The 26,286-nt window shown below is 39.9% G+C and overlaps 1 long non-coding RNA gene across 1 annotated transcript; it reads left to right on the forward strand.

Annotated features, from left to right (window-relative positions):
• Positions 1-11,009: 11,009 nt before the first annotated feature.
• LOC147140652 (uncharacterized) lies at positions 11,010-25,245 on the forward strand. Its single transcript, XR_015088330.1, has 3 exons — positions 11,010-11,075; positions 24,924-24,996; positions 25,107-25,245. It is a non-coding gene; the product is annotated as an uncharacterized LOC147140652 (long non-coding RNA).
• Positions 25,246-26,286: the final 1,041 nt, after the last annotated feature.

A 26,286-nucleotide genomic window follows, 5' to 3' on the forward strand; every position in this document is an offset into this window, starting at 1 on the left:
CGTGCTTTGTTACAGCCCTAGCTGTTATGAAATGCGCCATATAAATAAAATTGTATTGTATTGTATTAAAAGCTTGCAAAAGCTTTTTCAAAGGTCTTCTGCAGTAGTAGCAGTTTAAAGCACTAACCAGGCTTCCTGTCCAAATAAACAAAACAACAACAATATAGCAAAATAAAGGCAAAGTTTGCACTGCAATAATTAAACCAGGAGCTCCATCCATTCATTTTCCAGACCAGCGATTCCCAACCGGTGTATTGGGGTACATTTTAGTGTGTCGTGAGAGATCATCAGGTGTACCGCGGGAAATTATTCAGTTTCGCTCGATTGGTCGTGAAATGATTTATTTACAGCAAATAATGTCTCTTTGGAGTTTTTTCTATCTTTGCTAGTGATGCATAGTGACAGGCAGAACAATAAAATGCTCTTCAACAAGATGGCAGGAGGTACGCCGTTTAACCTATTCTGTGACCTTTTTGTTTGGTGGTGTGTGCTGAGATTTTTCTAAAATAAAATTTGCTCCTTGGCTAAATATATGCATACTGTCTGAATAGGTGACTTTTAGAAACATGTTTTTTTTTACGGATTGGAATGTTATTGGGCTTTAGAAACATTTTCCCAGGGCACTAGGTTAGGTACACTTGCAAATCAAGATATGCACAGTGAGGTATGTGGCTTGCATGTCCATCTCACAGTCTGGAAAGGTTCTGGGTTAGAATCTCGGGTTGATCCATGAGTGTAGTTTGCCCGTTCTCTCCATGCTTGAGTGACTTCCTCACACATTCCAAAAACATGCACGTTAGGTTAGTAGTTCTTAAAAACCCAGGGGTTCACGCAGGTCAAGACACACACCTGTTGTTATTATTAAGAAAGCCCCTGTCATACTCATCCTGTTTGTTTCATATATTTGTGAGTAATCCTTTCCGAGGACTATAGACATAAAAAAATTAAAGAAAAGGAACAAACTTCTTCGTCTTCATAAGGCAACATCAAAAGTCAAATTGATTTGCAAATATTAACTGATTTATGTTTTATTTTTGGATAAAATTTTAGCTTTGTTCTTTGATCACAGTGATTTTGTGTGCAACTGATGCGTGGTTCATTTTGTGCGCCAATAAAATATTTAACTGTGTTTTGAATTAGAAAAAAAGCCACACAAAGTGAAACAGAAAATATAGTGTACTGATACATGTATTTGTGTGAATTTTGGTCTGGAGCAGAGCAGAACTTACAAGAATGATTCGGATGCATAACCAGGTCAAAACCTTAAACACAAGTGTATTACAAATCTAAAGTGACAAGATATCTTTGAACACATATCTCTGAAATATCTTACACAGCAGGGATATAAATCTACTTATTCATAAACTAACTTTAGGCTTGATTTTTTATTCATTCATTATTATTATTATTATTTTATCTTATACCATTACAATTGCCCATGTCTTGTCAGACGTTGGAATACTACATATTTACCACCAGGTCGTGCTGTTTAGTGTGTGAATATTTTTAAAGCGTCCGTGTTAATAATTACTGCTACTCTATGTGGAAGTTATTAAAAATTGATCGTTCATTAGATATGCTGTGTCTGGCCTGAGGTATTCCCTAGAACCTAAATGCCTCTAAATTGGTGTTAAATGTACAATTAGAGGAGGTGAAGTAATGCTTGCTTTGCAACATTCTTTGTTGCACATGATCACGGAATGCTGTGGAGGGAAAAAAAGACTGACTGTATACAAGACAAAATGGAACAAATAGGATAAAGTGCAGAGTTTTAACCCATGTAAATGAACATGTTATATATATATATTATATCCAATTCGCTTATCCTCACAAGGGGGGTCGCAGTCGTGCTAGAGCCTATCCAAGCTGTGTTTGGGCAGTAGGCGGGGGGAACTGGTTGCCAGCCAATGAAAGGGCACACAGAGACAAACAAACATTCACACTCACAATCACACCTAGGGGCAATTTAGAGTGTCCAATCAACTTACCATGCATGTTTTTGGAATGTGGGAGGAAACCGCAGCACCTGGAGAAAACCCACGCAGGCACGGGGAGAACATGCAAACTCCACACAAGAAGGCCGGGGCCAGATTCGAACCCACAACCTCTGTACTATGAGGCGGACGTGCTAACTAGTCGACCCCTGTGTGTGGTCCGGCTCCCGACATTATTTTATGTGTCCTGCGAAAGAAAGTCATGTTTGTTAACTTTATTGACTTTTCCTTTGAAATTGTCTTCACTGTTAACACAACATATGAGAAGCATTTGTTACTGTACGAGCCATTTTTGTTATGTGGATTTATTTTGGTATATTCAACCTCCCACCACTCAGGGGAGCAGTAGAGTCAATTTACCACTTCCACGGGTCTATATAATTAAGGCAGTAACAAGACCCAGGTGTTGCGAGTGAGGAAGAGCAAACGGTTTTGGGTCGTGGTGTCGTGGTAGTGTGGTGAAACAGGTGGACATTTACATAGTTTCAATATTGGAAAAGAGGAAAATACAAATGCGGAAGTTTGGTCCTGTCTCAACAAAATGGGAAGAAAATAAATGTTTTTGTGGACATTTTGTGTCATTTAACCACGATCTAACCACGAGTGAAACCAAGCCGTCAGCAACTACTGTGGCAATTTTGATTGACAAAAGGGTCACGACAGTTACCAATCCCTCCTTTACAAGCATTTGGTACCAAATCCCTCCTTTAAAATACAATGAAAAATAGCTGAACAAACAATGTACTGGCTTCTGATTTTAAAACTAGTTATTCATCAATTTGTTGTGAACAATGTGATAGTATAAGGTGATCATGCATTCATATGTATTCACAGCCCTCTGAGGTACACCGTAACTATGATGTGGCCCGCAGCAAAAGATGAGACACACCTGAACTACTCAATTTATCCTCCTCACCCCCAGGTTATGCTGGATTCATTTTCATTTTTGGGAAGGAAAAACCTTTTCTGATATACCTAACATCACAACACAGCAAGATTTTAGCATTGTTTCAGTTCAGGTTAGCAGTAGTCATCACTTTTCTGCCACCCGAAAGTATCCTGGTGCCTTATGCAAACATTATGAAATGGTCTATAAAAATGTAGTTTGATTCACGGTCATGCGATAAATCAGGAGTTGAATATATAATCTCGGAATATCTAATTAGACTTTAACATTGATTATGAAACTCAATGAGCAGCTACTGGATAAACTTCTGTCAGTGTGTTTTTGTTTTTATTTTACTTGTTTTTCTTCTCTTTTTTTTGCGGGGGGATGCCACAACAGAGGGCGGCAAATAATGTCAAAGAGGAAATGTGAGGTAATGACCATAGGCGCTGAAATGTATAGCACCTCTTCCCTGGCTGCTCAGTACAATTTGACTTGGGGATGCCAGTGGTCCCAGACAACCTGCACTGGCTCTGGAAGAGGACCTGGACAAACAGGACAGAGATTTCAAAAACCATCTTCAAAAAAAAAAAAAAAGTCTTCAATAAAGTCTATTTAAGTGCCTTCATTTCACATCCGTGCTCTGGGTGGAACAATCCTAAAATCTAAGTGTTTCCGTAAATCTGGCCTTCCTCATATTCTCACATCGATTTAAGCGCTTTAACACATTTAACCCCGCAGCTTAAAGGGAAAGTCAAGTCAAAAATGGTCTTTACAATGATATGTTCTATGCGTAAGTCTAGCGCAAAGCCCAGTCTAACTGTGTGTAGGGTGGGGAGCAGAGCAGAGTACTAATCGCACTATGCTGAGCTAAAAGGCCGGGGCGCCAGCTGGCCAAATCGCCTTGTATCCGCAATGGAAGGTACAACGCTGGCATCTGCCATACATAACCCGAAATACTTTCATATTCGAGATGTAGATGGACCTTTCTTGAAGTATACGCCACCTCTATCCTTGCAGGATGTCCCTTGAACATGCACATTAATCTATTGATCAGCCGATCGACGTGCATCTAACACATTTACATCAACCGGGGAATTGTGCTGTTGTTGGCGGTGTGTGGGTGTAATGGATGCCCCCGCCCAGGTGGATGGCCGCTGGCACCACCCCATTGGCCCCACCCTCTGTACCTCCCATACCATGATTTCCACCACACACATGCATTAGCGGAGCGCCGAATTTATCTGCCTGCGCCTTGATCAAATACACCAAAATCATGTTAGAACACCTGCACTGCAAAATACACCTCCTTTTAGCCTTCCTCAAATTTTGGCTACTTTTTGTTACCAAATTTGCAGATGTGCTGGGGGGCGAGGCAGTGACACAGCGTATATAGACTCCATGAAAATGATGATGCGCCCATTTCTATGATGAGAGCAGACTGCTTTCATTTACCAAATTGTCGGATAAATGGGGAGAGATTCAGGCAACTCCATGCGTCGAAACACCCAGATGGGCGCAATGCGGCCCCAAACATGCTAGATATAGTAATGTATAGATATAGAAATAGTCCTGGCGTGAAAATGAAGTTACACTCATTTTTACACCGAGCGCACGGGCACTAGTCTACCAAAATAGGGCCCACCGTGTTCGAGTGAGAATGCATTTACTCTACACTGTGCTTGACTGGTGTCACCACAGAATCACATAATCAGTGTAATTGTGAGGAAGACGAGTTGTGACGAGCTGCTCTACAAGAAGGTTGGGTGTATATGTCGGTACTGGTTGAGCCATTGAACCTTGCTTAAACTGCTATATAAATCACTCACTATAACATAGAACACTCATTTCTATTCCTAAAAATGGGGATTAGGGTCAGATTAATATCAATTATCCCTCAGCATTTACCTCTCCAATAACAACTGAACCACCACCTGAGGCTGAGTGTGCAGTGGGGCAATTAAAAATAAAACGAGCTGACAATAGTCTGCAACGATGCATTGATGCAAAGGTAGTGTGCCGGAAAGTGCGACTCTTCAAGATGAATAGCCATGCTTTGTTCAGACCTTCTCAGACATCTTGGAGCACCAGTAGACCAGGCCAATTAGTGCACTGAGAACAATAGCCAATCAGGACTAATTACAGGGCAAAACTCTTATTGTTAATGTGAAACATCTTGCGAAACTAAGCTGCTTTGTAAGGAAAGTTTTACTCTGGTAGAAGAAAGTTTTCATGAGTAGCAAGTGTATGGCGCTTTACCAGTGACAGCTGCTCTGCTTTAAAACTTTCTTATTGTCAGTGGGTTTTAATGGGGTTTATTTTTCATAGATTCCGTTTCTCATTTATAAAAGGAAGTGAGCTTGATGTCTTTGTGCAACCATCCATCTGTTGCCTTCTGCTTATCGAGTCGCAAGGGCAGCATCTTAAGCAGAGGAGCCCAGACTTCTTTCTCCCTAGCCACTTCTTCCAACTCTTCTGGGGGCATCCCGAGGCATTCCCAAGACAGGAGACATGGCATTATGGAGACATGTCTCCTGAGTATCCTGAATCATCCCTAAGGCCTCCTACTGGTGGAACACATCACCAGGGAGGCTTCCTAATAAGATGCCCGAGCCACCTCATCTGACTCCTCTCGATGCGGAGGAGCAGCGGTTCTACTCTTAGCCCCTCCCAGATGACCGAGCTTCTCACCCTATCTCTGAGAGTCTGGACACTCTGCGGAGGAAACTCATTTTGGCCACTTGTATCTGGAATCTTGTTCTCTCGTGTCCGTAGGTGAGGGTAAATTGGTAAATTGAGGGCTTCGCCTTGCTCAGTTCCTTCTTCACCACAACAGACCAATACAGAGTCTGCATCAATCAGTCGATCAAAATTTATTTACGATAGCATTCAGGGACGCGTGGTCAAGGTAGGCAAGTGAGGCATGGCCGCACCACCCCTGCTGGCCATTCTATGCATGTGAAGAGTAATAAAAACAAACTTTAAGATTACATGACATTATGCTCTATTTTAGTTCTATGGGCCATGCTTTCCATTGATTTTCTTTTTCAATCCAATAATTATCAATGATTTTGTCATTATTTGTCACGTGCACTCACACAAGAGACATTGCTGTTTGTCTTTCTTTTGCCAATAAACATGTTTTCACACATGTACTGCACATGTTGACGTTCAGCAGACCAATACATTTAATGAATGTGTGTAACATATTTAATGGCTCTTAAGGACAGTACAGCGACTAAAAGTGCACGTTGGAGCCCAAAATGGACAGAGCCAATACCAGCATGTGGCAGTGATGCGCTCCATTGGCGCAATGCATATAGAAAGCCCACATACATAACCATCACAGTAGGGGTGTCCAAACTCGGTCCTCAAGGCCCGGTGTCGTGCCTGTTTTCCATCTGCCCCTTCTGCAAAACACTTGATTCAAAAGATCATGATCGTTATCAAGCTTCTTCAGAGCTTACTGATGAGCTGGTCATTTGAATCAGGTGTGTTGCAGCAGGGACAGATGGAAAACAGGCAAAGCGGTCCTTGAGGACCGGAGTTGGACATGTCTGCATTAGAGGAAGCTTCGGCTGGTTGTGATTGTGCAGACGTAGCCGACATCTTGAACCGGGAATCCCTGGCAAGCGCTTTCATTCACTTGGATTGAGCTAACTGTTTGCTAACTGTCCAATAAATTCATCATAACTTGTCAAATTCTTGACTGATTTTGAGCTGATTTGTTTGTTAGAAACATCAGACATGCAGTTATGATACCAGATAACTGTAATTTAATAGTGTTTTCTTTTCTCGTCTGTATATTTAGCCGAGAGTCAGCCGGTGTCAGCCGGTGTCGAGAACGGACTAAACCGGTACCACGTCACACGCAGATGCCTCACTCCTGACACACAGCCAAATAAAGAAAAATTTAAACTGAAACAATGTTGTATATCTTTCGGTCCCAGAGACGCAATGACATGTGCCCCATATTGTTTATATTTCACCGATCACCTGCATGCTGTATGTGTGTGTGTGTGTCTGCTGTTTATATTTGATATTTTTTCTTTATTTGGTGGTGTGTCTGCTTGGTGCGCCTGCATGTGATGTTTACATTAAGTTCTCGACGCCGATTGTCTGTCGCTAATGACGGACGGACTGGGACCACCTTCGTCAGCCAAATGTGCAGACGGGAACTTTGTGACAGCTAGGTGATGCCCAGCTGTGTTGAATATAAAGGCAAAACCAGATGCTTTTTTTTTTTTTAAAAAAGAGATCTACAAAAACAACAACCACCCACCAAAAATGAGCTTGATCTTATATTGAATATTATTTTGTTTTTCTTGGTATAAATTTGTTGTGTGGAATTAAATGAATTATACAAGCTTTCAACACAAATATTAACACAATTAAACTTGACCTTATTTGAAAAATATGTTTCAGTGAAGGTCAAAATGGAAATATACTCTAATCTTCTAATTTGGGTTCATGATTTTATATATGACACGAGAGGAGTAATGCCCCACCAGCCACGAACTTCACCGCACATCACTGATAACACTTTTCATGCAAAGAAATGCAACACAAAGTACTTGAGTTCAAAACAGGTTCCGGTTTTAGTCAGGACATGTGCTGCCGAACTCATTAGTAATTGTAGACATGAAATGCTCTTTCAAGACCAGAAAGCAAGCCGTTACAGTAATCAATTTAGTTAGTGATAAAAGCATGCTGCGCGGTGTCGGGCTCCAAAAGGGGGCAACACTGGCGTGTTGCTTCAGCGTTTGCTGTCCTGCCGGAGTTCCACCACTTGTGTGACGACGAAGGTTGGTGCAGGTCTACCGCGGGCGATTTTCGGACGCGTGGTATGCAGCCAAAGATCAAAAAGTTGAGAAGTGAAAGAGAGAGTTTGAGAAGTTTTTTTTGAGAGGGGGGGGGCTTGTGTTTTTGGAGAGAGCGTGAAGTTCAGAGAGAGCGAGAGAGACAAAGGCCAGGCCTTTTTACCTCCTAAAGAAAAAGGGGTTGGAGTGAGGTGTCCACCCCCTCAAAGCTCAGGTTTCAGGTGAGCCGCAATTCAGGACAATAAAGTTAGATTTTACTCTATTAAATTGTCCTGTTTAAAAAACCTTTGGATATTTAATTTTTTTCCCGATCACTTACTGTAATAACAACAATGGTAAATGCACATCAATTGCTGTATGTGCAAAGCTACCACTACAGAATTCTGCCTGAGAGGGATTAGCATTTGAGCACGAAAGCCAAATTACAGGCTTGTATGATTTAGGCTCTAATGAACAGGATATGATGTGCAGACAGAACAACAAAACACTTATCTCAGTGTGATACTACATCTGAAGGACTCCCTGATGTCTAATTTTCACGATCAACCTGACGGGATGAAATGAGGATTAAGGACGGAAGCCCCGGCTGTTGTTGTTTGACCGACAGAGGAGCGCACACTTTTCATACAGGTTGAAAATTACTTCTGGATTCAAGGGAACACAATTGAGTCACTTTTGTCAGATTCCCTCCCCCACACAAAAAATAAATCCTGTTACAGGCCATTTATTTGGTACCTGGGCCTTCAGTAGATCCTTACTGGAATCTAGCATATATGACCAGGACCACTTCCACTTCTCAATTATCAAAACCATCAATACTATACAAAGCTCAACTCAATTGAACCTTATTTATTGAGCACTTTAAAAACAGCTCCAGCTGCATACAAAGCGCTGCACATAAAGCACAAATAAGACAAGGACAGTTAAAACAATAAATGAATAGCATAACAGTAAACACAATAAAACTAAAAACCGTGCTGAGTCGAAAGCCAAAGAATACAAATTTGTCTTCAGACGAGTATTAAAGATGGACAAATATGTGATACAATAGAACAGCACAAAACTGAGCCATATACACAATAGAGCAGTTGAAGATCTATTTATCTTGTAACGTGACAAAACAAGAAAAAACTAAATAAAATGTCATACTCACCAGTGAGGCCATTTTTAAATATGGTTGCTGCCCTGTGAAAATCACATTATGTCCAATTTTAGATTTTTTTTTTTTTTTTTACATTAATGCAATGTCTGTAACGTTGAAACACCATCCACGTAAAAATAAGAAAAAAAAAAAAAAAAAAAAAAAGGCTTTCACAGGAGAGCAACGATAATTTGTGCAGATCGCTACAGACATGTTTTGTGAGTTGAAGTTGGCTGTAACAAGTTTTGCTCTGACCAACCTATCAGAAGGTGGAAATATGCCAATATTGTGGGCCAGCTACCTGGCCCTATGAGGCAAATTTGTTTTACTTAAGAAACAGCCCCATTGCTAATATACTGGTAATAATACATTGGCCAGCAATCCTGATTTCGAGTGTTCTGGGCATAATAGATTAACACGGTAACACAAGGAAGATTGAAATCTGATTGGACTAAAACTTAACATCCATGTACTGGATGCAGTGCAGCAGCGAAAAGATAAGAAAAAGACACTTGGGAATAAATTAATTTCATTTTGTGCCATACATATTTGAATTGGGTTGTAAATGTAGGTCAGTGCTTCAGTTAGTGCCCTTGCGACCCATCACTGCCTACAGCAAACATCCATCCATCCATCCATTATCTGTACCGCTTCTCCTCACAAGGGTCGCGGGGCGTGCTGGAGCCTATCCCAGCTGTCTTTGGGCAGTAGGCGGGGGACACCCTGAACTGGTTGCCAGCCAATCGCAGGGCACACAGAGACAAACATCCGCACTCACAATCACACCTAGGGGCAATTTAGAGTATCCAATCAACTTACCATGCATGTTTTTGGAATGTGGGAGGAAACCGGAGTGCCCGGAGAAAACCCACGCAGGCACGGGGAGAACCTACAGCAAACAATGGAAATTAAATTCTTTTGCCATCACAAATCCTATATTAACTGCACAGGGAATGTTTTGACTAACAATTCAACATTCTTAAACAGATAAAAATAAGTAAAAATATTTTTTTCAGGAAATGTTCCCAGCAGGCCCACTAGTTGAAACATGGCATTCTGATTAATTTCGCGTTTGTGGAATATAAATTACGCAGCAAAATGCACTTGTTTTTAGCCAAAATGGCCGCTCCCAAAGATGGCTAAAAACGAGTGGATTAACACGTATTCCACAAACGCAATATTGATCAGAATGCCCTGTTTCAACTAGTGGGCTTGCATAGAACCTATTCTAGAAAAAAAAATGTTTGCGTTGATTTCCCCTTTAAGCAATACAAATGTTTTAAAGCAATACTGTGTCATATGTCAGTTTTTGTTGATTATGTGGACCAAAGCGGTAGTCCATCCATCCATTATCGATACCGCTTCTCCTCACAAGGGTCGCGGGGCGTGCTGGAGCCTATCCCAGCTGTCTTCGGGCAGTAGGCGGGGGACACCCTGAATTGGTTGCCAGCCAAATGCAGGGCACACAGAGACAAACATCAGCACTCACAATCACACCTAGGGGCAATTTAAGGAGTCCAATCAACTTACCATGCATGTTTTTGGAATGTGGGAAGAAACCGAGTTTGGACACCCCTGGCGTAGACGTTCAAATCGACTTCCGTCCTTATAGCTAAACGCGGAAGTGAGTATGCCGTAAAGCAATTCAGTACATTTGCATTTTTTTTATGTGTGCCAGGGTTGATCCTATCCTCTTCAAAGTTGCTTAGTGCCAGTAAAAACGATAAAGACACCCCCTGGGCATGACAAAGTCCCATTCAACTACTTGTAAGTCAAGGTTTCATCAAAAGAGTTGTAAACATTTTTTATTAAGGTCGATATCTTGCTCAGTGCTGCTTTAATAGGTCACTTTTGTTGTGGTGGTTCTGTCTCTCTTTCTTGTTTTTGCCTTGGAAATTTCCTTTCCTATTCTTTCCGAGTGAGATGTCGCGGAAGTAGTTGAGGATAGGAGTGTTCTACAAAGGCTTAGGAAAGGTGCCTGGATGCAATCTTGAAGACACCTTTAGCAATCTGTATTTTTTTTTCATTTTATTATAAATTGATATGTTGTAGGTTAAGTCCGCAAGCTAGAGTCAGCAATGCTCGTCATGGCACAATGACGTCAGTTAGGATAAGTGGCATCAAATTCGTTTGAACCAATGCTGTCCTTCCCTGTGTTTGAAAGGAAGCACCTTTTCATCTCTCCTCGACCAGATGACATCATCCAACAAAGGTGAAGGAAAGGTGGCATAAAGGTAAGGACATTGGACATTCCGAAGAGACCCCATGTCTTATCCTGTTCGTTAGGTCTTCCCTTGTGTCTTCCAATCAGCTACCTCAGCCACTTGTGCCATGTCCAGGTGTTCCTCGTTGTTTTTTCAGTTTGTGTTTAATTCCCTGTTTTTGTTCAGTCTTTGTTGGATGCAAACAATGAAGAAGAGGCTTCGTGGTCATTTATTGTGTTAGCTTGGCTCTCTTTTTCATTTGCTTTGTTTAAGTGAGCTCTCTCTGCCGTGCACTACATCAAGCCTGTGAAACAAACTGATCTGAAGGTGTGGAGGTCAGCTGTCTGGAAAGAGCTGAATAGGAAATTCTCCTCCACAGTAATTTCCCCACTATAATCTGTTTGATGTACTGAATGAAACATCAATGTCCCTGTCTCTTGTGACGCTAAACTGGCAACAAACGGCTGGCTTTTAATCCGGTATTCATTTCATTCGAGGAGAAGAAAACAGTCCATACTGTAGGCTATATATTTATGAATCTTTTACTGTGAGTGCTCAAGGTAAGCCCTGAAGGGATGCTTTCCTAAATCTACTTGATGGTATCAGAACAGCCACATAGCACATAATAAATAGTTTGGTCACTCAAGTGCAGCACTTACTCAAGATCCCATCATCTCCTACGCATCATCTTGTGTGATGGACGGACCATAACAACAAATAGGTATCGGGGACCAAAATATGCATTTATTTACAAACAGGCGGTGGTGTGTAGAAAAATGAGATTGGGATACACCCACACAGCTCTATAAAATGTACTGCCCAGACACACTGGATTAAATATTGAGCGCAACCTGAGTAAATGTTTTGCAAACTCTCAGGACTTGTCCCAAAGGGAGATGACTGTCTTAAACAGTGTCTACATATCTGAGGCACGCCACTTTTACTCACAAACCTGAGGAGAAATGCACATGGCAAGGAACAATCACACCACTGTGGTGCTTAATAAATGAAAAGGCCGTTACTTTGACGATTGAGTACGTTGTCCATCCCTTTACACGCTGCTGCAGTTACGCGTTATAGTTAATCCTGTCAATTCAACTGCCTGTGGAAAACTATCTAAACTGTCCTTGACTTAATTGCACTGAGGCTACTTCTCTTTCAGCTAAGTATCCACCAATACCTCTCACATACCTGCAGGTCTGCTGCAGTGAATTTGTTGAGCGGTATGCTTCATAACAGTACAATGCATATTCTTATTAGATTTTGGTGACCGAATGAACATAGAGATATTGCAATCTTATCCCATCATGGCTGAGTGCTGGGGTATACCTTAAACTGAACGCACTTGCAGGGCACTGTGTGAATACTTTGCACATATCATTTTAGTGAATATACTGTACAGCAAACATACTTTTATAAATCTGTTTTGGAATCGAATTCAGGATGTTTTATCTCACACAGAATCATTTGACCTCATTACATTAGATGTACCAAAAAAGCCAAATGTTGAAGTCCAGTCACATATATGCCTACATATATAAAAGAAAAAAAAATGTGGATCACTTTTTTTTTTTTTCAGACATGATATGTGAATGTTTGTATAGTCCAGACCTAATTGGACAGGGTGCAGCTCTCATCTTAAAATTTGAATTAAAAAACAGGAATTTCTGAATCCTCTGTGTCTCGAAACCCATCGTTGCACATAATAACCCTTCTTCAGTGTATAAGATATTTCTATTTTAAGATGCCATCTCAGTAATTGATGTCACTCTAATCTGCGTTGGATTAAATGCACACAGGTGTGACGGCTATAATAGGTTAGTGAAAGCAGAGGATTTACAAGAAATTATAATTACACTGACTTCATTTTATTCCACAGGAGACATTTATTTTCTGGCAATGCATTGATTGATTTAATCGGCCATGCATTCTCTGCTTAACGGACACGTTCTTTCTGAATTTAATATTTGTTTATTTTATCTCTGTTTGTGTTAATATGTTTAGCTGCACGTACACAGCTCATCCAAAAGTATGAAATGCAATGGGTACGAATTCCGTGCTACTTGAAGGGTTCATCAACATAACGCACTATGAGGGCTAGGCCTGTACAGTAAAGCGTCTTGAGTTTAGAGACCACTGCCCCTATTGAGTAGCTCTGTCCTAGAGAAACTAACTAAATAAATATATATATATATATATATATATGTATATGTATATGTATATATGTATATGTATATATGTATATGTATGCGTATATATATGTGTGCATATATATATATATATATATATATATATATATATATATATATATATGTATGTGTATATATATGTGTGCATATATAGCATATATATATATATATATATATATATATATATATATATATATATATGTATGTGTATATATATGTGTGCATATATATATGTATGTGTATGTGTATATATATATGTGTGCATATATATATGTATGTATATATATATATATATATGTGTGCATATATATATATATGTATGTGTATATATATATATATATGTGTGTGCATATATATGTATATTTATATATATATATATATATATATATATGTATGTGTATATATGTGTGCATATATATGTATATTTATATATATATATATATATATATATATATATATATATATATATATATATATATATATATATACATGTATATTTATATATATATATGTGTATATATGTATATTTATATATATATATGTATATTTATATATATATTTATATATATATATATATATATATATATATATATATATATATATGTGTGTATATATATATATGTATATTTATATATATATGTGTGTGTATATATGTATATATATATATATATATATATATATATATGTATATATATATATATATTTTATATTTGTGCTGTCAAGGTACTAAAACAATTGAGAGATTAATTAATTGTGATCTATAATTTATCTAATTAATATATTTTTAATCTCACTTGACAATTGCTGAGAAAATCGCCAAAGCCCCCCCCCATTTTCTGTATGTATGTATCTGTATTTATGGTGGATATCTTTTTTTCAATTACCCAGGCATTTACTACCTTGAGGAACTGTTTGGCGTATTTATCAGCCATGTCCCCGGGTTCTGTTTTCGCATCCATCATTGCAAAATGATTTGATGTTCCACTCATCATCAATAAAGTGTCCAGTCACCCCCAAATAACCGTGGTTGAGAGTTGAGGTCCAGTGATCTGCGGTTATAGCAATACATTTGTCTGAATTCCTCACCAAAACGTCAAGTTTGGTTTTCTTTTCACCGTCATACATCTAGCTGATTTTAGTAATCACTACAATCCTGCACGGTGGTTTGCATGATGGCTCATTGGACGCTGTTTCGAACACCTCAATGAATCCCTTGTCTTCAACTGTGCTGATCGGCCTGCACTTCATTGCAATTCACTTGGCAAGAACATTCGCTCATTGCTCATACGCGGGCTTGCTAAATTAGCGTCTTCGTTGCTATCATTAGCTGTGGCTTTAGTCGCGGCTGGTTACTTTATGTGCTAAGCTTGAACTGCTTCTTTGGTAAGCAAAGTCCTTCTTACAAAGAAGACATTTCACTCTGTCTTTATCAATGGTGCCGTCAGGGCATTTTTTTAAATTGACTATTCATCGGGCCAACAACTCTCACATGCTCCTCCATTTTCACGTCTTCTCTCTGCTCCTGAATTTGCCCTCTCACAAAAATAGGAGCCTGTCAGGTTATGTCAAACACAATGACGGCCAATTAGTGCCCACTTGAGGGTGTGACACTGACCATTGTTTTTCACCCCCCCCAACAACTCAAGCACAAACCCCATGCATCAAAAGGGATCTCATACAGAAAATGGAAATTTTGAGATTAAAAATTAGATTAATTTGATTAAAACAATAACGCTTTAACTGTGACTGTAATTAATTGATTGCAATTAATGCATTATTTTGACACCCCTAATATATATATATATATATATATATATATATATATATATATATATATATATATATTAATATAGCCTAGTGTATATTGATTGTCCTCTTGAGGGACTATAATTAGTATTAAAAAAATGGTTTCTGGCCTACAAAAACCACTAGAATAACAATTACGGCATGATTTATTCAGATCCTGATTAACGGGTGCTTAATTGCGTGTTCACACATTGTAACAGATTGCGCACGCTATTGCCAACAAATGTACAAGTAGTGGAGACCGCCGTGTTTAAAACAGGGTTTTGTGCTTAAGGTAGCTCTAAAGATTTTGGAAAATTTCAAAGTCACCCCTTCTATTCATTCAGAAGCTCCAAAATTGCATTACGGAATGAATGATATGTGACGATAATTTTTGCTGCCGTTTAAAAAATGTTTATGCGAGCAGAATCTTCCTGTCACCTTTCATTTTGTTTGTGCTACGCTGGTACCGCTTTGTCTGCTGGTTTTCACCTGCCTTTCAGACACTCTATGTAAAGAGGCAATATCAGCCAGTGCAATTCGTCTCAGGTTTGATAAATCACATTGTGCATGCTAAATTAATCAGTTTGCATAACTCCTTCGACAGCACACAAAATGAACTATGCAGCAATTTAGCATGTTGGGCAGTTGCAATCCTGGTTCCTGTTTAGTAGATCTGCTTCCACATGTTTGCGTGTGAAATAAGGGTTGAAATGACTAGTCGACTTTATTACCAGAGCTGGGCATTCCGACCGGTCCCTTACTGACGGATGCCCATTTTGCTGACGGTTGACGAATGATGGGACAGATTTTAAAATAGAGGCATTAAGTATAGACGGAAACTCCTTTGTTTAGTTATTAGTCCGTCATTAGTTTATTTTTCGCGGTGAGGCGAGTGAAAGTTGGACTCGCACACGGACAGCCGTTTAAAAATGGGGACTGGCCTATAGATGGGTACGGTACTATTTTTTTTCACCCTGGGAAAAATGACGGATGAATGAAGGGTACCCTCGCTGCAGATAACGGATGACGGACGCTCAATTTTTAGTAAAATGCCCTGCTCTGTTTATTACTTTGCATTCATGTTTAAAGCTGAAAGACGACTAATCACTAATGGTGTTTTTTGGCATCTTGTCTTCCAATTGTCCAATTTACAGAGGACTTTTGACTCCATCTACTGCCATCGCCAGACTATAATACTGTGTGGGCAGCAAAAATATCCATTCAATAAGGCAAAACAGTCTTCATGTGGCTGTGCGGGTCCCACAGTACTAAATATGAAGCTCGTTTTGAATGAGCATCACGGTTAGCCTTGCGTCGCTAGCATTGGTAGTCTAATCGCCTCGAAACTTAAAAGATACAAAGCAGTGGCAGTGGGGGCATGGGACTGGCGGCGAGGAACAAGGGCATTGGCGCGACGTGAAACACCTTCTTTGTCACGAAACTATTATTTCCAATAAGGGCGTGGCCTTTGCCCAACAATATAATATAAATAACACCTCACAGATAGCGTTGCTCGGTTGATAACCAAAGAAATTCAGCCATTCAACAGTGTGGAGGGACCAGCATTTAAGGAAATGCTGCAGATTTTCCATACAGTATGAATTTCCTAAAAAACATGCATTCCGGCCTTTTACAAACCACAATTCCAATGAAGTTGGGACCTTGTGTAAAATGTAAATAAAAACAGAATACAATGATTTCCAAATCTTTTCCAGCCTTTATTAAATTGAGTACACTACAAAGACAAGATAATCAATGTTCAAACTGATGAATGTTGTTTATTGTATTATTTTTTTCCAAATATTCTCACATTTTGTATTTGATGCCTGCAACCCATTCCCCAAAAAAGTGTGACAATCAGCAATTACAGCAAACATACTTTAAGATTCCTCCTGCAGCTTTGAGGTGACAGACAGAAGGTCCCACATCTTGTCTCGCATGTCTCCAACCCCGGCTCACACGAGCAGCCGCCTCTCACCTATTTACTGAAGATAATTAATAGTGTGGGGATGAACTACAGAGTTGAATAGATGATAAGTGAACGTGAGAGAACTGCAGGCTTCTGCCCTACTTGCTTTTTCACACTGACAGCCAGTTCACTGCTAACACAGCGGGGAAGACAAAGAAGTGCCATTTACACCTCATTTAATGATCGCTGTAATTATATAATATCAGGTTTGTTCAAGGCGGCACGGTGATCGACTGGTTAGCACATCCGCCTCACAGTACAGAGGTCGTGGGTTCGAATCCGGCCCCGGCCTCCCTGTGTGGAGTTTGCATGTTTTCCCTGTGCCTGTGTGGGTTTTCTCCGGGTACTCCGGTTTGCATGCTTGAATTGGGCACTCTAAATTGCCCCTAGCTGTGATTGTGAGTGCGGATGTTTGTTTGTCTCTGTGTACCCTGCGATTGGCTGGCAACCAATTCAGGGTGTCCCCCGCCTACTGCCCCAAGACAGCTGGGATAGGCTCCAGCACGCCCCGCGACCCATAAGCGGTATCGATAATGGATGGATGGAGGTTTGTTCAAAGTGCCATACTTATTTTGATGTATTACCTCAAATCACAACAGCTAATAAAAGCCATGTGTCTTCTTTTGCTCTTTTTCACATATCCAGAAAAACAGAAGAAATTGTTTACAGGAAACAAGATCTTCTTTGTTTGGCCTCCTGAATGATCTTAGGTGCCAACGGCTCTTCGGAGCAAACACACTCATATATTGTAAGACTCAAGTTGATAAATCGGATTTGATTATTTAAACTTGCTCTCTTGCCAATTATGCTGGATATTTATTTACACATGAATGCATGGCTTCTCTATGTGGCCAATTTAGATGGAGTTTAATATTCTGATGGGTTAAAGACACAAAATTTACTCATCCATTTTAAACCTTGACCTGCATCGATAAAAGGAAGTTCTTTGTACCGTGACATGCACCCTCACACACTATTAGAGTCCACACAGCTTGTGCTCTCGGTGGTGAGTATTGGTGTGGAAGGGTGAGTGGTTCCTAATTAATGGCTTGTGGCCTTCAACCTGGCAGTGATGAATGGTGCTGTATGCACATGGTGTGGTTTCAGGATTATCACAGTGTAGTTGCAGCCTCAACTCAGCTGATATTTACTCAACCATGGGCTGAGCTAACTGTCTGTAGCTTTATATTAAACAAACTCACAAGATTCTTGATGATGGGTCAGCCAAAAGGGAGAGAAATGCAGTGATCTTCACAAGAAAGAATTGCGATTTGCGGTAAATTAGAACTTGTATCCAGATATTTATACCCTGGATACATTTTGTGTTTAGGTGCATTTTTATTTGGGGAATAGGTATCTTATAGCTAGAAATGACACAAAAATATGGCAAAGTTTCGTGGGGGAAAAAAACATGCACATGTTCTCAATACAGGTATATTTACTGTTCTAAATTCAAAGTTTATTAGAATGCTTCAAATTATATTGGATATTACCAGGATGGCACAACAATAGCAAAAACCTCTCGCCCTGTACTGTACATACTTATATATATATATATATATATATATATATATATATTGACCAGTGTTTTTATTTGACTCCTGGCACTCCGTTTTCAGGGTCACTGATGGAGTAGTGATACACACGCCTGAGTTGTGTGCGGGCGTCGTGGGATCGGTTCCCACTCAGTGACGGTGTCTGTGTGTGTGCCCGGCGACTGGCTGGCAACCAGTTCGGGGTGTAGTTTGCCTTTCGCCCATTGTCAGCTGGGATAGGCTCCAGCACCTCCCTGTGACCCTGTGCAGGATAAGCGGTTTGGAAGATGACACTTTGTTTTCCACACTATGGCAGCCTCCCCCCAAGCATGTTATTATTATTTTTGGTGTTGTTATTTTTTTTATAATACTGCAATAATACCCTACCATGGCATTTATACCGTGAAGAAATCATATAATGACATTTTTATATTGTTGCACTTCTAATAGACAGTCTATGCAAGAGTGAGAATAACTAGCATGTCTTTCCCTTTTCTTTATCTTGATGAGTGCATTTCTTTGGATGATGAGTGATGCTTAATAATATGAATTATTGAACAGTATTTTAAACAAAAGATCAGTACAATCATCATTTTTTGATGTTTGATTATAAGGTGGATTTATAGTAGCGTATACACTATGATCTGAAATCATTTCTATTTTTTTCCCCGAGTTAACAGTTCCTTTATGTATTTGATCTCATTTCATTATGTAGTTTTATTTGCAAGCTATAATCAGCTCCAAAATAAGACGGCTGATTGAACTGCTGTGGACTGAATGTATTATATTCTAATGCAATGCCACACTGCATCTCACGCCACTTTTCAATTTTGCTGTGCGACACGCAGGTCGCATTTGAGCGAATTCATTTGGAGATATTTTTAATTTGCTCCCCGAGATATTTTGTTTCCTATGGAGTGTATTAGCTTCTGTACGCAGATGGAGTTGTTGTTTAGTCAGGAGAAGGAGGCAGAGTGCAGACAAGGCTGTGTTGCTGAATACGAATGGCTTTGTGGGTGACAAATCTATCACTTACACAATACATATCTGTATTGGTATCATTAACATCACCTCATAATGAAGTATTGACTTCAAGGAAACGATTCATAAATGTGGTTTTGAAATATGCTCAAGGTAATGTCCTCCCCTTTTAATGACCTTCCAATATCATCATGCCCAATTCGCAGATAGCCAAACCTAATATACTGCATCATTACCTTCATTATTGATTTGTGATGTTGCCCTTGAATTGATTTGTAGAAAGGCACGCACTGTAATTGTCTTTTTGTTCCTGCCCACTATCTTTTTATATGGCCGCCATAGTGAACTCAATGCTTGCTACAGCCTCAAGTTAATTTACTAAACAGGATGAACGTGAGATTAAGTTATAAAAAGGGATTCATTCATTTGGTATGAATCAGGACAGTAGCACACATTAGCAGGTATAGGACAAAATTGTATAAACGTTTCCTTATCTGTGACACAGGCGATGACAAGGATATGACGAAGCCTGCAATTTCCATTCGCAGGTGTACGTGGCATAAACCCATTGGTTGATGGCTATAAAAACAAGAAGCCCCGTCAGTGTGAAACTGGAACAAGAGGAATGATGCCGATGGTGTGATATGGATGATGAATACTTTCTCCTCTACTATCTCCCAGAGCGGTGAGACAACCGGGCCACAAGCTGGTCAGCACTGTAAAGGTCCATTTAAGACCTTTCCCTCTCTGGCTTGATGTCCGTGTCCAGCTGTCTGATGTGATGATCTAGTTGAGTGTCCAGAAATAAACACAGTCCGACTGGGTGCACAGGACCCCGAGGTCTGTCTGACATGTTTTGTAAGTAGCCAAGCCCTTTGATTGATGATTCTTATTTTCTTGTCAACCCGCGACTACTTTTATGTTCATCTTGATATCTTGTTGATGGGCTTCCATTATCCAGAGCAGAACTGGACATGTCGGGAGAGCAGGTGAGAGTCCTTTGAGTAAGAGGCAAAAGAATGTCAATGGAGGTGGAATAAGAGCGGACTGAAAAGTATGCTGAGCTGATCATCAGCTGAAATTGTTCCCTAAAAATAATCAGCTTTGATTGTTCAGTTTGGTGTGAAAGTGGCACTCTAACTATGAATATGATTAACTGTGAAACTCAGCTTGTCCAACGTTCATCAGTCAGACTTTTTTTTTTTAATTTTCCAGACTCCACTATTGTGATCAAATCATGCTCACAATGTGAGTACATCTAGTGGACCACATTTTGGCAACATTTGCAACAATAGGAACTTTCATATACTCATTTTGTAATACAGTACTGTGCTAGTTATTTGCATACATCTGGTCGTTAGTTACATCAAAATCAGAGATAATCATCAATAGATCAGATATAGATCATCAGAGTAAGATCATCACTTTCTTTCCCACTGAAACCAGGGGAAATTTAACTGAAATTCATTCGATCGCAAACCACCTCACACTGTCCGACGAACGGGCCCCGACCAGACTTCAAGGCCCCCAAATCAAAAATGAGTCAGCCGACTGTGAATCTCGCTTGAACCAAAATTCGCAGTGTTCTCCCAGCTGTGCTTAAACATTACTTATACATTTCAAATGTACTGTATATGTCATTGTTGACATTTATTTGTTAACAGTGTTGCGCTTTCAAATTCTTCTGATATTTTGCACTTTAATTTATCCACTTCTGGACATGGGGTTCATTGATGAGTGGTGGGTCCTTGTCCCACTTCCAATGGGCTCGCCACCTGTGGGAAGGGCCAAGTGGATCGGCTTTGTAGAGAGATGGGTGGTGGCTGAAACCCAGAGCTGGGCATTTTAACTAAAATTTCCCGGTCCATTTATTGCCTTCCGCCTGCAGCCGGGGTGCTCTTCCGCCGTCTGTCTATCCGCCTTTTTGACTGTCCGAAACAAATAGTAATAGCCTGCAGGCCGGTCCGCCTATCTTTTTTTTTTTTTTAATTCAGTTTTTATACGAATATAACACAAACAAACACTGCCAGTGCGAAAACATATTCATGTAAAGTAATCAACTTTATACGTACAGTCCACAAAATAAAAGTCGGGAAAAGTCCAGCGTCCAGAATGAGAGGAGCAGAGTTCACAGATCAGTCCCCAGAGGTTGCAGGCCGAGTCCGCTTCTTCTTGATATAATCAGTAAAAGGTCCCCATATTTTTCCAAATGTATCATGAGTGTCCGACAGACCATACCGAATCTCCTCTAGATATAAACAAGACATCATATCATTTATGATGGATAGGCAGTCCGCCCATCATTTTAAACAGGCTTCCGTTTGTGTTTCCATCAACAAACAAACTTCCACTCGCAAACTTCCATAATCTCAAATTAGTTTTGTGCCGGCGATATTGGCCACCATTTTATACAATGATGATTATGATGCACTGATTTGTGGGCTACTTCCCCCCATCCCCAATGGGTACACATTGAGGATCTCAGCAATATTTGATTTTTTTCAAAATTCCAACACATTTTATGCAGGTTAAATTGATCCAGAAACTGCATTTAGCAGATATTCAAATTTAAATTGGAACATTCCATTTAATATGACCAGATCAAGTAACATTTAGTTGTGTTATTTTATGTCACATGTTCACGTTTAGGATTTCCTTGTGATCCAAGTGAAATATTGTGGAATTACCGGTATTGCTTTGTATGTAAATATGTTTTAATGTGGCTGCTGTGCGCTCCTATTATTGCATTGAGCAGGAATACTGTATGACAAATTACATTTAAGAGATTTACACTAAACTTGAGTAGGGAAGCGCATCGGCTGAGAACAGCCCATTGTTGGAACACCCATACACACATTAAAATGACAAATGTTTATTTGAAAAGGCATGCTGCCATTATGTGAACAACAGCAGCAGCTGCACAGCACAATAAATCCTTATTGCAGCTTTTACAGTTGTGTTTGCATTGTAACAAACTGAGAGGCTACCTTTCGCTGCAAATGTTAGTTTATCTTTTCATTCAGGTGCACCCTAATCAAAGTGAAGCAGTGAGAGCAAACAGCTGAGACACCCCAAACACCTCCACTGAGATAACCCAGCCAACTACCCTCCTTTTGGCACCCATGTGCCCATCAGTTGCAAGATCTATGAGCTCCCACCTCCACAGAGGCTTTTTCTAACAGCCAAAGCACACAGGCATTATTCCCCTCGCAGGAGCTCTGTCTTGACGGCAGCTTGTCACCAAGAATGAAGGTAGACTCCAACTTTCTCTTATTGATGCAGCAGGGGACTTTGTGGATACAGGGCCGAGTTGTTTGAAAGCTGTGATTTTGGTTTCGATTTGAGGGCATGCGATCATGTCACGACAGGCACAATTGCACTTGAAATCATTCAGAGAAATACTGAGCAAATAATAGCAACAGAAATGCTCCCACAGGGCTGAACAAACCTGTTGATGCTTGATAGACATTCTGACATCATGACATCAGATCATTATTTGCTATTTTGTTTTTTTTGTAGTCGACACTTACATAAAACAAGATGAGTCAACAAGTAAATAGTGTCATTATATATATATATATATATATATATATATATATATATATATATATATATATATATATATATATATATAATGAATTCTATAGATTTTTTTTCCAGTACAGCATCTTCTAAGATGATGAAAAGAGGACCAGCGGTTGTCGATCAACAACCTTGTTAATAAACGGTTACTATCAGCCATAACCATTCCAAAAGTAATCATCGAGGGCATCAACAACAAGCAGCAACTCAGCTGTTACTGATCTCATTGAGCTGCCAGTTTCATCCATTTTTCTAAGGAATGTGACAAGGGACGGCTAACAGAATCTCATAAAGGCCTAGATTCACCAATCCGACATCGGTGAGCATCGGGGCGTCTGATTGATGAAGCGAACACGGTCGTAACATCGGACCTCGTCAGGAAGCGTCTGATGGGCGTTTCAGCATGTTGAATCAGCGACGCGAGTCGTGACATTTGGTCACTCTGATTGGCTGTGAGCTAGCAAATCCGCGCACGGGGCACAAACGGGAAGTGACAAATGCGGATAAACAGTGAGCACGATTTTGCTGCCTTAATCTTCTTACAAGTACAAGATCGAGGGTTGGCAATGTACGTATTTCATAACACTGTGTCAAGAACGTGAGGGTTTGCTTCGCACGCGAGTGAACAATATAGCTGAATGCATTGTTTGCGTTTTTATAATCCGCCCCCGGCCAATAGCTTTCCGGTTGGCTTTTTCTAACCATGACGAATACTGACTACCGCGGCCGATCGTATGGAGGGGTATGGAGGGAAAGACCGAGACAAGCCTTGTTAGAGGACTGTAAAAAGCAACTCAGACCAGCCAAGATTGGCTTTTTCGCTCGTGAGGGGCGGTAGAGGCAACAAAGTGGTTAAATGTCACAAGAAGAGTATCAAAGACCTACACTTTTAAACATGATATCATTGTAACTAGGGCTGTTTGATTTTTCCTAAAAAGAAAATTCTGATTATTTTCTCTCAAACCCGATTTTACGATTACGATTTCTTTTTAAAATAAAAAATAAAGTATTGTGAATATCTTATTTACACTTAATTTTTCTTTCTTTGAACTCAAAATGCCAGTCAATTTAACTTAATACACACAGAACAAACCATTGGGATTAACAGCATTTTACTTGGTTCAGTTCTATTCCAGGAAATTGCCAAATTTCAATCCTGGGCTCCTAGCTCACCATCGATTGGCCAATTCCGTCAGTTGAGTATACGCTCCACTTCACTTCCTCACTCACTCGGCAGTCGGCTCAGATAGTCGGTCGGCTCCTGCAGCTAACAATCAACCACATGTGTCATTTTCTCCTCGGCCAGTGGACAACCGCTTCCGCATTCAAGCAATTGGATTGAACGCGCTACTCATGTGAGCGCATGACAAAACACGGAAGTAACCACCGGAAAACAGAGATCTTAATATGAAGAGAAGAGTAACAAAAAGTACAAATACGAAGAGAATGAACAAACAGAACACAATACAGAAAGTACAACTGGGCTACACTTAGATACACCAAAAATAACAAAATCGAATGTGCCGATATGAACGTTTTTAACATCGTTTTAACCAGAAAATTCGGTTACGGTTCAAAATCGCTTAATCGAGCAGCCCTAATTGTAACTGTCGATTTCTCTCACAGGGTATTACACCTCAGTCATGCGCAGAAGATACTTTAATGGTCAGTGTCGCTGTCTGTCGTTGCGGTGTATTTTTCCAGCGTGACGTGCCGACAGTCGGCACACTATAATATAATGATATTTTGTCTTTGTAACAAATGGGGAAAGGGGGTAAGTGGCATGCTGTAAAGCAGTCGGCACATTTGTAGTTTTTTTTTTTGTGTGTTGCAGGATTTGAGGTTTCCTCCTCAAAGTTGCCTAGTGCCAGTAAAAGCCATACAGACCCCCTCAGGCCATGACAAAGGTACCATTCAAACAGTTTTAAGTCAATGTTTCATCAGAAGAGTTGTGGAAATATTTGATTAAGGCTTTAAAGCCTGTCATTTTATGTAACACTTTTTTTTTTTTTTTTAGATTTTCCTGACACTAATGTAATCAAATCAACCATCTGATGTATGGATGAATTGGCAACTCTAACTTTTTGAATCTTGCTTTATATACTGAGGCTCAGTCATTCTGGTAAAGATGTGGACCCCTTCAATCTGTTCCAAGCATAGACTAGTGAAAAACAGCATGTACTGTGGTAGACAGTGTTGGCGGATCCAACACAATCGTGACAAGAAAATCACGTACAGACTTTTGAATCTTTAGACTCAGTGAGAGTGCTGACCTTGAACAGTTTTTATTAAGAAATGATGCACATTTATGTATCAACAGCAAACATGGAAAACAAGCAATTGATTTTCTCCTTATCTCACCTTTGACATGTTAAAAAAACGTGACCTTGATCTTCTCTGCCAATACCTAATCATCTACACTGACTGTATGAGAGTTAAAAGGCACCATTAATCACACCTTTACCTGACACACTCACAGAGGGGTGTTTGTGATTCACCCTACATGACAAACATGCTCACCCACTCTCCAAGGACGCACGTTGTCACAGCTCCGACTTACTGGTTCCTCACATCAGCACGCAAGCTTGAACATCACAGTCGTGCCTTTCTTCAGATTGTTGTAGCTGCACCCACACATTTAAAGCAGAGTACTTCTGGAGAAAGCACAATTAATTATTACATACTACACAATTCAATTCTAAAGTGCAACGGTGGTTCATCGAAGAATAACTAAGACAAATAAACAATACTAACCAGTACCTTTTACATTTCAGGATTACCCACACCACAAAAGGCATAAACTGAATGCTTAAAATAATACAAGTGATTTTTGGTAGACCAACCCTTTTGTTTATTTGCTTGCTCCTCCGATTTACTGCAAATGGCCAACCATTTTATTTTGAAAAAGAAACAGTTTGAGCCCCATCAAGCCAAATGTAATTACATATGAGATTTTATGAGGCCATATCCAGAAATCGGTGGCGGCGGATATGTCTGGGTTCAGCTAAAAGGAAGAGAATAACTGGCACATGACAAGCACTGAGCATGGTTGATGAAGCATGCGGTCGTATGCTGTACTGCTACAAGTGTTACAACACCGTGTACAGTGACGCAAGAGTTGTGACATTGCTGCGCACAGTAGGATGAATAAAGTTCTCGTACATACAATAATTCTCTGCACATCACTGGACATAACT

Source organism: Filicampus tigris, chromosome 10, assembly GCF_054856515.1.
Source record: "Filicampus tigris isolate MCC_2025a chromosome 10, RoL_Ftig_1.0, whole genome shotgun sequence".
NCBI lineage: Eukaryota > Metazoa > Chordata > Actinopteri > Syngnathiformes > Syngnathidae > Filicampus > Filicampus tigris.